The sequence below is a fragment of the Schistocerca piceifrons genome, chromosome 5 (genome assembly GCF_021461385.2).
Source record: "Schistocerca piceifrons isolate TAMUIC-IGC-003096 chromosome 5, iqSchPice1.1, whole genome shotgun sequence".
NCBI classification, from domain to species: Eukaryota; Metazoa; Arthropoda; class Insecta; order Orthoptera; family Acrididae; genus Schistocerca; species Schistocerca piceifrons.
In genome coordinates, this window is record NC_060142.1 from 87,978,819 (window position 1) to 87,990,940 (window position 12,122).

The window sequence follows — 12,122 nt, forward strand, 5'->3', positions numbered from 1 at the left end:
TCTCTTGCCCTCTCCATGGCAAGCCGTCGTGGGCTTACATTTCAGCAGGATAATTCGCCCAATTATTATTATTATTTATACTTCTTCTCTTCGCGGTCATCGAATTATACCCTGTCCAGCAAGGTCGCCGGATCCCTTCCCATCTAAAAATCGTAGGTCCATTATCGGGAGTGCTCTCCAACCAGTTCAGGACTTTGACTATCTGACGCTTGCAAAATGGGCAATGTAGACCAACGCTTTGTTGACTTGCTCACTTTGTCATACCCTTTCACTTGAACAAATCATCCAACTTCTCTTAAATTGTTATAATTTGTTTGTCTGTTTGCGTACATTACATCTACCGATTTCCGTCCCATTCGGATAATTCCTTCGCAGTGCGCAATTTTTTTGTCTTAGAGTGTACTTGACGAATGCAGTCTGGGCAGTCGGCGTGAGTTATGTTGCGCAAGACATATACACTGCTTCTAACATTAATACTAGTTTTATTACGATGCCTATTACGCAAGATTATACCTCTTAATGAGTAAATTATGAGTGCATATTAAATTTTAAAATTTGCTCATTAATTACAGCAAGTACTGCAAACCAGTTTCTGTTGCCCCTGGAAGCAATTAGACTCGCAAGCTGCAGCTGTGGATGGGTGACTGGGTCACCGTTTTAGCCGTTTAGTAATGCAGATGACCGAAAAAACATTTATTTCCCTTTTGGAAACTGACAGGGCCTTCTGACGCTTTGATCTTCTTCATTCAGCTGCGAACGAAGCTGATGGTGGGGGAGCTGACACCTCGCTGCCACTCCTTTCGCAGCTGGTATCTTCTTCCCTCCCCCCCCCCCCCTTGCCAGTCCCCTCTTCTACCCCTCCTCTCCGAGCAGCTCTCCTCACAGGGTGTGCTGCTGTGCTCCCACTGGATTAAAACTTGGTCTCCTAACAATGGCTATTGTTCTCACTTGCGAACTGCGCGATACACGGCCCCGCACCCCGGACGCGCCGCTTCTTTGGGCCATTCCCTCCCACTGCCGGCTAACTTCTTCGCGCACAAACACGGAATTTCATTCTCCACCAACAATACCGCAATTTTTTTTTCGCGTCTCGCCCTCCTAGCCCCCTTGCGACTGCCCTACTCCGCGCTAGCGCCATGATTTTGCGTGAAGCGGAGTTTTGCTTCCGCTGTGTGGGTGTATTCCGGAAATGAAATGGTCGGACGAGGGAAACAAGAACGTGAGCTCGCACATGCGGTCTTGTGCTTTTCCGCTGTGCCAGTTGCAATAGTAGAGACGCCCCACATAGCCAACAACAGCACAATGTTCCGGAGCCCGACATTTATCGTAAGACATGCCTGTATGCACGTCTCTGATCGAATAACCACTATTTCTAAGCTCCGATTCCAAAAGACAGTGCTGCCAAAGTTGCTGAGATTACGGCCAAATTTATCTATCCACTACATACTAGACAAAGAATCGTTTGATATGCTTTTGCCCATGTTCAAAATGTCTGTAGACTTATGAAAAATGTTTGACATTAACATTAACATGCTTTCACGAACTTCAGTATTGTTTCCTGCTAATGGATCTGTTTTCTTGATCGATTACATGTCGGATATAATCGAGGATTTATGTGTGGTAGTAATGTACAGCGGTTGGACAAAAATCTGGAAATATCACAAACACTTCATGTTATCATGCTTAATATGGTGCAGTAAAGTTGTTGGCATACAAAACAGGTTCCAGTCGTCTCGGAATGGATAAATATACTTCTCGTGCGGTTTTCCAGGGAATCTTATACCATTATGTGGTGTGCATACTGTAGGACCTTCAGTACACACACCATCAGATTATTTGTCTTGTCGCTCTAACGAAATAGGCGAGTGTCAGCATTATGTCTCGTGGTCTTATCGTGGCGTGTTTATCTTCTGCCATTAGGTAAGATGATAGAAATGCGACTTGCACACTTAAGAGTAGCAGATTGACGGTGACCCACTTTAAACAGAACTTAATTAATAATCAACAACACTTATTAAAATAATAACAAGGATAAAAATTTCTTAACTTGGTTCTGGATGCTATTTACAATTGACAATCTGAAGTTCCTTTGGTATTGGTACGTTAATCTTATTCTCACATATATCTCTGATACTTGACAAAAGTGTCTATACATTTATCTTCATGGCTGTGTACAGGAATATGGTAATCTTATTAGGCGCAGACTGAAACTTGACTATAGACTGGTAAAGACAAATGTAGAACTCGTACAGACTGGTACAGACTAATGTAGACAAATGCAGACTGACTAATCGGAGGTCTGTACACTCGTTATAATGCCTCGCGCGTTCATGTATCACTGTGCGAGTGTGATCCGCGAGGAGAAAAGGTTCTACGTTAGCAGCAATTTCATTGGCTGCGTTACATATTAATACACGGGTCGGCGGAAGCAGAATTTGGTCCATCTCTATGGCAACGCCATCTCGTAGTGCGGAGATGGACGAGCGCTGTGCCTGCGCTGTTGTGCTTAGCGGGGCGTGCTCTATTGGGCAACTACGTGGAACTATGTACACAACACGTTGTTCCTGCAAAACAGTGGCGACTTCATTTAACGATGATGGAGGTGGGTAGCAATCACGCACACTTCTCCCCAACGTAGACCACAAAGGATCAATAATATTGAGATCTGGTGACTACAGTGCCCAGGGGAGATGCAAAAATTAATTCTCGTGTTCACAAAACGAGTCTTGGACGATACGAGCTGCATAAACACAGGTACTTTCGTATTGGAACACAGCATCGTCAATGGGTAGTAGACAGTGTACTGTGGGATTGATCTAACCCCCCAGAATGGTCTATGATCCTTAGCAGTAATGGGATCTTGCAGAGAAGCCACGCAGCCCATGAAATACTGCTTTATGGCTGCACACATCCTTACTGAACCCCCGACATTTTTCACTGCAGGTAGATAAATTCGGCCAGAAGATGGAAAGAGTATGATACCAGACTCATCTGACCATATGACTTTCTTCTATTGCTCCATACTCCAGGTTTCACGGATTTGGCACCACGTTTTCCTGTTACGAGCATTTATTTCACTGATGAACGGATTAATTTCAGCTCTTCTTGCAATTCCCTGCTTATGGAGTTACCATCGTGTTATTTTGGTGATGACATTCAGTTCAGCAGTGGGTTTCGCGTCTCTCACTCTCTTTAGTTTCCGTCACAACTGTGTTGAATGATCGGCCGTCAAGATCACTCAACACAACCTTTCGTCCGAGTTATGATTAGCGGTTGATGTTGTTCCGTTTTCACTCTGTATGGAATAAATCTCTGATACGTTAAGTCTTGAAACAATCAACACTTCCGCTACCGTATGTAAAATCGCTCAGCGGGTCTAAGGCTTCCATTCAGACCAGTTTGGTGTCGCAGCTGAAGATAGCAGAATGAAAGCTGAAGATTCGAGTTTCACAATCAAGGAATAGTTCACACAGAAGACTCGTTCAAACATACCGTCATTTGACCATCGGACAGATTCCCGTATGGATTACATAGTAATAAGCTTATCCACTGCATAGAAACAACTGAAGGATTTGAAAGCAGATAAACCATCATATTCGGATGGAATCACAATTCGAGTTAACAAAGGGTACTGGCCTCTTACCTAGGTTCCATTTATCTTGAATATCTCACGCAGCACGAAGTCCCCAGCGGCTGGAAAAAAGCGCAGGTGACTCCAGTATATAAGAACGGACCCGCAAAATTACAGACCAATAACCCTAACTTCTGTTTGCTGTAGAATCCTTGAACACATTCTCAGTTCGAATATAATAACCTTCCTTGAGACTGAGAAGCTTATTTGCATGAATCAGCATCTCTCGTGCGAAACTCAGCTTCCTCTTTTCTTACATGATACACTGTGAACAATAGATGAAGGGCAACAGGCAGATTCCATACTTCTAAATTTCCGGAAAGCGTTTGATACCATGTCATATTACAGGCTGTTAACGAAGGGGCCGGCCGTGGTGGTCTAGCGGTTCTAGGCGCTCAGTCCGAAACCGCGCGACTGCTACGGTCGCAGCTTCGAATCCTGCCTCGGGAATGGATGTGTGTGATGTCCTCAGGTTAGTTAGGTTTAAGTAGTTCTAAGTTCTAGGGGACTGATGACCACAGATGTTAAGTCCCATAGTGCTCAGAGCCATTTGACCCAATGTTCGGATACAGTAGTACTAGTTCCCGGTTCCACACAGTCAAGTCGTTTAAATATCTGGGCATATGAAAAACGTATGTCTTTTGGGGTCTCTGGATACTTTTTATCAAATAGTGTATGTACCCGTCCTCTGTAGTTTTATGTTTCCCGCGTACTTTAGTGCAGGAAGTCACGGCTGTCCAACAGGGAAAAACACCTACAAGCGAACCTCCACCGAAATGTGCCGTCATCTGCGTGCATTTTCCTTCTGGCTCCGCTGTGATATGCTCGCATGGACGTCTGTTTGTAGTTCGAGTCAGGTCTTACAGTGAAACAGGTAATAAAAACAATGTACTCCAGCGAAGACTACATCGATATGATACAGATCTACAGCGAGACGCACTGCAATGGAGCTATGAAAGTCGGCCAGTATTACCTATTTCTCATCGTAATTATCCAAAGAAGAGCTGCAGCGGATTTGGGGAATAGAGGTCTTGGGTACAAAAGACTTTGGGAGAACGAAAATGACATCCCTTTAAGCTGCGACTAGGAGATCACATAATTCGATCAGTTTACTTGACTCCCGCACTGCCCGGCTGAATCTGCAATTCCTATAAAATGAGATTAATCTTTTGAATCTCCCGGAAGACATCCCACTCTAGATAGCTGTGAGGCACAGGTCTCAGTATGATGGTACATCATCACCCCATTATCGGAGAGCGGTTAGGGAGTATTTCAGCAATGTGTAGCCCGAACGTCGGATAGAACGTCATGGTTGGATTCTAAGGCCGGCGAGATCGCCTGATTGAACGGTTTTGGATTTTTTATTGGCTATATCAAAGCCAGATTTTACAAAACGGAAACTGGTAATCCAGATGCGTTAAAAAAGAAAAGAATTCGTCATGCTCGCGCTGCATTATCTGCAGAAATGTTAAGAGGTGTCACTGTTAATACCGAGAGGCGCTTACATCAAGGTATGCAAGAGGGTGGACATGCACTTGAACATTTGTGTTACGAATAATGCAATTATAAAGATCTGACAGTCTCTAACATAGGTTTCAAGGAACATCATTTACGATAGTCATTATGTTCATCGTCCTTCATTGCAATCAAAAATACGATAACATTTATGTAATGCTGCCGATCGTGTAGCACGAAAAAGTTACGTTGTGTGTTGTTAAAAAAGTAGCTGTCATACGTTGACACGCCTTGAAACAGATAATTAATATGCTTTGGCTCTAGTGCGTATTGTTTTGGTCAGGAACAGTAATTCTTCTAAACAGACACCTTTCCGGAACTCTAAATCGAACCTGGCACCCCTCCAGCAGCAAACAAGTATCTAGCGACAAGCTGTAGGACCAGTTATAGCTGTAAAGCATTTGTTTCCCAGCACTGGTCTTACCTTCAGCATCGTCTCTTCTCTGTTGGAGTGGTGTCTCTTCACTGTTCTGCTTAGCAAAACCTTTCAGAGTCTGTGGTATCCGACATTAACTAACATCAACGTTGGACGGCGTGCGTGCGCTGACTGGCATATATGTGAACCTGATTTTCATAGTTTCACAGAAGTTATTTTGTGAAATCTGAATGTAATTTACTTTAGCATTAGCTTGTTTCTCCAGAACTATGACGACATACAGTTGTGGTTCATTGCATCTGAAAGAAATATTTAGCCTTTTGTTCGAATAGCGTCTATTTTGCTTGCATTAGAAAAATGTATGATAAATAGTGAATACGTTGTTTCCTGTAATGTCCTGCGGCACTGGCTGGACGACATCCCGTAGTACAGCGCAGTGCCACCGGTTGCATAATCAGCAGGAGCGGCTAAGCAAAAAGGTTGATAGCGGCGGCCACCTCAGGAGGACACCGCAGCTGACGGAAGTACATTTCCGTGCCTCCCAAAGACGCAAATCAACTGAAGGATGACATCATGTTGCGTGGTGAGTCAATGAACAAGCCGCCTGTCGGCGTGGCCGGCAGCAGCCAGTCACATGGAGCGAATGAACTCATTTCCATAATGATATAACCATGTCCAGCCTCTATGGTCAATCTACGCTCAACACAGCGAGTACAGCGAGTTTCCTGCATCAAAGGCTGGAATACACGCTTCCACGGCTGGAATGCACGCCGAGAAGCCATACAGCCACCTCCTGCGGCCTTCATCAGCGAGCAGTACCACTGGCAATGTCGTGGATCTCTAGGAAGTAACCTCGGAATATGTGATAAATACGGATTGAAGAGGAACAATAAAACTGGGATAACATTGTCAGGTTTCGGAGATTGTTACTGAAAGTAACCTGTTAATGGAAGTGATTTGTGTTCGGTTACACTAGAGGTCCATGTTCCGTTTGAGTGTTCTAAGAAACACATTCATGGTGCTTGAATTATTTATTTTTGTCGTTATCTCTGAGGCTATACTGTCGCAGTGGCGTTGGGGTGAAGTTCTACTGGACGGATAGAAATGTCACAACACTTCCACTGGAATATCAGAGGGACATTTCATTTTCTGAAGTGTTAGTGTTATCCATTGTCATTATCACCAAAAATGTAGTGTGATTGTTGCCTTAGCTTTATTATTCCAGGTTAGTGACAGTAGATCATACGTATGTGTACACATAGACAAAGATTACTGTTGAAGTAGCATCCATCCTCACTGTATCAAGCTGTGCTTCAATTGCAGCTAAATGCCTCTTAGATAAAGCACAATACTGTCTTTCCCAGAAAACATCTCATGTGGTTGCGTATACGCGCATGCAAAAGGATGTCTTTTGTTATGTGCAAGGCAGTTCTTACGGTCGTTCAATATTGGGGCACTATTCTTGAAAAGTTAAGTACCCTTTCCTGTTTTGTTCGTGGACCTCGTGCTGTTAACCCCGTATTTCATTCATACCAAGTGCATATCAGTTCCACAATTCTTCATAGCTCTTTGGCTGCCTGGTGGGCGCCACATCACTGTGCACCTCCTACTACCTAACTCGCATCAAAATATGTGGGTGACTTAAATATCCGCACAAATATAATTCCTCTCCTCGGAATCCAACCTACCTGCTTTAAAATCTTCTAACTCCTCTGTAGCAGCCTGGCGTGCAACTGGCACTACGGGGGTGGGTGTTGGGGGGCGGGGTGTAAGAGCTATTCTTCACGGTGTCACAACAGTGAGGGCTATAGAAATTCGCCCGAGGAGTGAAGTGACTTCAGCACGACAGACGGTGTTCGTGGAAACGCTAGCTACTACACTCAGCGTGGTTCGGGCTTGAGGTGACTTCTCCAGCGATGCTGTGTCCTGGGTCGTACCGAAGGGATGGATATGTAGCCCCATGCCGATGACGAAGGAACAGAGATGGTGTAAAATTTTACCGAAAAAGAAACAAGAAAGGAGGAGATTTTAGGAATTAACCGGGGAATGTATGGGAGTCCTCTTGCACTTCTTGTTCATATCTTACGTCTACTAGAAGAAAACCTTTCCCTCGGCCCGTGGTTGTAAATGCACACTGTTTTCAAATTGTCATTTAGACTAAGTAGCAAAATAAAGAAACGATTGCTGACAAACAGACGTCTGTCACTGACATGAATTATGTGACAACGGCGTTCTTGATTCACGCAACTGCCAGCTGCACAACAAGCTCATTTCCACGAAAGGAGTTCTTGCTGCTACTTCGCTATAATCTACATTTACATATATAATCCGCTACCCACCAAGCGATTTGAAAGTTGGTGGTAATAATATATGCTCTACATCCTCGGTGAACATTGGATTTCGGAATTTAGTGAGCAGCCCCTTCTGTTTAGCGCGTCGTCTATCTGCAAGTGTGTCCCACTTCAAACTTTCTATGAGATTTGTAACGCTCTCGCGAAGGCTGAATGTACCAGTCACGAATCTTGCCGCTCTTCTTTGGTCCATCTCAATCTCTTAAATCAGACCCAACTGTTAAGGGTCCCATACAAACGAACAATACTCTGACTGGAGGAACTAACGTATTGTAAGATATTTCCTTTGTTGAAAGACTGCATCAATTCAGGATTCTCCAATAAACCGCAATCTCGAGTTCGCCTTACCCGTTACTTGTGTAATTTGATCATTCCATTTGAGATCATTTCGAATTGTCACACCCAGGTACTTGACTGATGTTACCGCTTCCAAAGACTGACCATTCATTTTGTACTCATACATTAATGGGGATTTTCGCCTTTTTATACGCAGTCGGTTACACTTACTAATATTGAGAGATAACTGCCAGTCATTACACCGCGCATTTATTTTCTGCAAATCCTCATTGATTTGTTCACAACTTTCGTCTGATACTACTTTCCTGTACAGTACAGCATCATCGGCATACAGTCTAACTCCGCTGTCAATACCATCAACCAGATCGTTTATGTAAATCGTAAAAGGCAGAGGACCTATTACGCTGCCCTGGGGCACACCTGAAGTTATTCTTGTTTCTGTTGAAGTTACCCCGTTCAGGACGACATACTGCTCCCTGTCTGTTAGAAAACTTTCAATGCAACCGCATGCTGTGGATGCTGGTGGTCTATAAAAACATCTTAATACAATTCTCAATCCTTGCCTGATTTACAGCTTTATCCAGACTGTTTCACATTCCGACACAGTATCGATCTCAACTGCGTTTAAACAGCTTTTAACTGTAATGAACACATCACCTCCCATAGCATCAGTCCTATCCTTCCTAAACATTGTCCAAACAGAGTTCAAAATTTCACTGCTTTTTATGTCTGGTGTCAACCAGCTTTCGGTACCTAATACAATATTGGCATTGATACCGTATATTTCGGAGATTAACTCGGGGATCTTGCTACAGACACTTCGACAATTTACTAACATGAGATTAAGAATATTTAAATCCTTTGGAATGACCTGTTTAGGCGAACTACCAATTTTTACAGTTGTTACACCCACAACAGTGACATGAACTGGTAATTTTTCAGACCAGCAGTTTGTTTCCCATGGAGAGGAACCTAATCTAAAAAAAAAACCCATGTGCACGCCACAAGTACTGTGCTACTCATGTAGGTGCTTCCTGTGTGTAGTGCACCCCTGATCTATCGAGGTGCGTCCTACAACCTTCCACCCCATAGCGTAGGTCGAGGAATCTACAACCATTTTCATCTCAGAGTCGACGTAGCCTCTGGTTTAGATTCTCAACTCTACTCCAAACCAGAAGACCCCGGTCCACCCTGGGTACGATGCTGCAAATCGTCAGCTTGGCTTCCACTCCTCAAGAGATGGAGGCCGCCTTCACCAATTTAGCCAGCCGTCGAAAGGACTCAAGGATTTCCTCGGAACCCCGACGACAGGCATCGTTGGTACCGACATGCGCACCAATCTGCAGCTGGCTGCACCCCGCACGCTCGATAGCCGCCAGAAGGGCCACATCCTGGACAAGGCCCCCCGACAAGAACACCGAGTGAACGTTGGACTTCTTCCCCGCCCTAGCCGCTATGTTCCTGAGGGTCTCCATGATCCGCCTAATATTGCAGTATCTCCAAGACTGGCTGTTGGGTGATGAAACAAACACGCTAATTGATCGAAGGCTTCCGGATATTGACGATTTCTGCCGACAGAGGACTGAAGCGACACTCTTGCAATTAGAACGCTTCGTATTACGATGAGGTCTGAAAGCAGCGTGGTTTTCTCTGGATTCCAGTACAGCACATTATTCTCCAATCTCTTAGGTACAAAACGCTATCATTTAATCTAATTTCCGGTCAATGTGACGACCTTATACCAGCTTACTGGGAGTCCCTATATGCCCGCACTCCACTAGATGATGTCGAAGCCAGCGTCTCGTTGCATCTGTAACCTCAACGTCACCCACGAATTGTTCGACAGAAAACTGTCACGACCAGCTTCCTGACAAGCAAGCAGTTCCGCAAAGATGGTCCTTCCTTGTTGTTAATGGTCTTCTTTTAAGGCGACGAGCGACCCAGCGGTCATACCCCAACTGGTGAACGAGTGTATCAGCACTACAACAGAACAGGTTCAGTTGAGCAGCGAGGTGTTTGATAATGACACCTTGCCCAACAATTTCCCTTGCTTTTGTTCACTGCCAGGTCTCCGTAGACATTCTACAAGCGCCTATGAATGTCTTCCATGCTCTACTTTTCCGTCAAGAGAAACTCTATGACTGCTCTCTGGTTGGGACGCACCTCCGTTACAGACGTCATTCAGAAGCTTTCGAAAAGTGCCACCACCTGTCGAAACTTCATGTCACTGTAGGGTTTGAAGCGGGAATATACCACTATGTCCCACAACAAATTCTGCACTTTTTCAGCCGATATAGGCCGAGAAAAAATGTGTTGCATTATTTATTGAACGCTCCTTGTATCTCATAGAACAATAAGTAAAGCAGAATAGAAGTCGCACATATTTTATACGACTTTCTGTCAGGAAACGCCTTAAATGAAAGCTCTGTATCATGGCTTAGAAAATGAGCTGCCGATTTAGATGCGAAATGTAGCAGAGAAAGTTAAAAGCATAGCTGCTTGCAAGTTTGATGTGCAAGAGTTGATGAGGAACACTGACACTGTTTCCAATTTGGAAATTTTGATGGCTTTTTCAAAGTATAGGTTAACACAGAAAAAGCTCACGGGACAGCTATGTCAGTGGCAGTGATTGCAAAATATATCGAGCGCAATTCCAGCAAATTACAGATGGTAAAAAACTGTCAAATTTTGCTGTCTAATCGAGAGTACCCGAAGCAGCCCATAAACTTGACACCGAGTGAGATAGCACAATGGTCAACACAATGGACTCGTAATCGGTGAACTGTCACTCAAGCCTCATCCACTCCGCTTCATTTAGGTTTTTCATGATCTCCCTAAATCGTTGCAGACAAATGCCAGGATGATTGCTTCGAAAGTGCAGAACCGATATCCTCCCACGTCCTTGAAACAATCCGAGCCTGTTGTCCGTCTGTAAATGACCTCGACGTGGACAGGACGTTAATCATTTATCTTCCTTTGCCTGAATTTGACTTCAATGACAAAATCAACGAGTTTGCTCCACTGAACGCAAGAAACTGCAAACGAAAATAACAATAAAATCGGAGCATGCCACGTAAGAGTCACACAATGGTAAAGGCTTAAGGAACGCATATACTTCGTTGAAGTTCTTAGTGCGATGAAATGCACCCTGGATCATGGGATAAATGATTATCTCCACTTTGTTTCCGACGTGGATCGGATATTTCTGTTCACCTTACGTAAACGATCAAGGATGTAATAATGTTTTCTTGTGTACTTAGTTTGTGAAAAATAAAGGTGTAATTTGATAACATGCCCAGTCCTCAATTATTATTAAGTGTAGTATGACACACGCCCAAAGTCATATTTCCCTCTCACTTTTGATCCGTGATAAAGTGACTATAGTCGCGTTTCTGATCATAATGATCGCATAACTATCATAAACCTTGAAATTCACCTCTTATTCCCGGGATACCCTTTCAGAGAATCATGAGCCCTGCAATTCTACTGCTGTATGTACTTAACCGCTGGCGCGTTACCAGCTACAACCAATGCTCTATAATGTCACTCTATAATAATCTATAATACTGTCTCCTCGAAATCGCAATACGTGATGCGTTCTCCCGTTACGCCATACACTGGTCTACACAGTTACCGTAGGTAGAATGTCTTCTATCTTGCCCGCTGAATTCGAGAGGCCTGCAGCGCTATAACGAAGACGACACGACCAATGACCCATCTCGCATCTCTGGTACCTCAGGGCCTTGCTAGGCTGATTTGAATCAGCGTCGCCAGTGTAACCAACAGCCTCTCATATCTCATTCAAACTGTCTCCCTGCACTGCCTAGCGTAACGTACTCTTTACCAGCATACCACGTTGTGTGATTCGGTGTGTGGGGCAACATGACCTGGTAGGTTTCACTGTGCATACACATCCCTTGCGCCCTTTCCCGGTACCATAACCGATTCTATG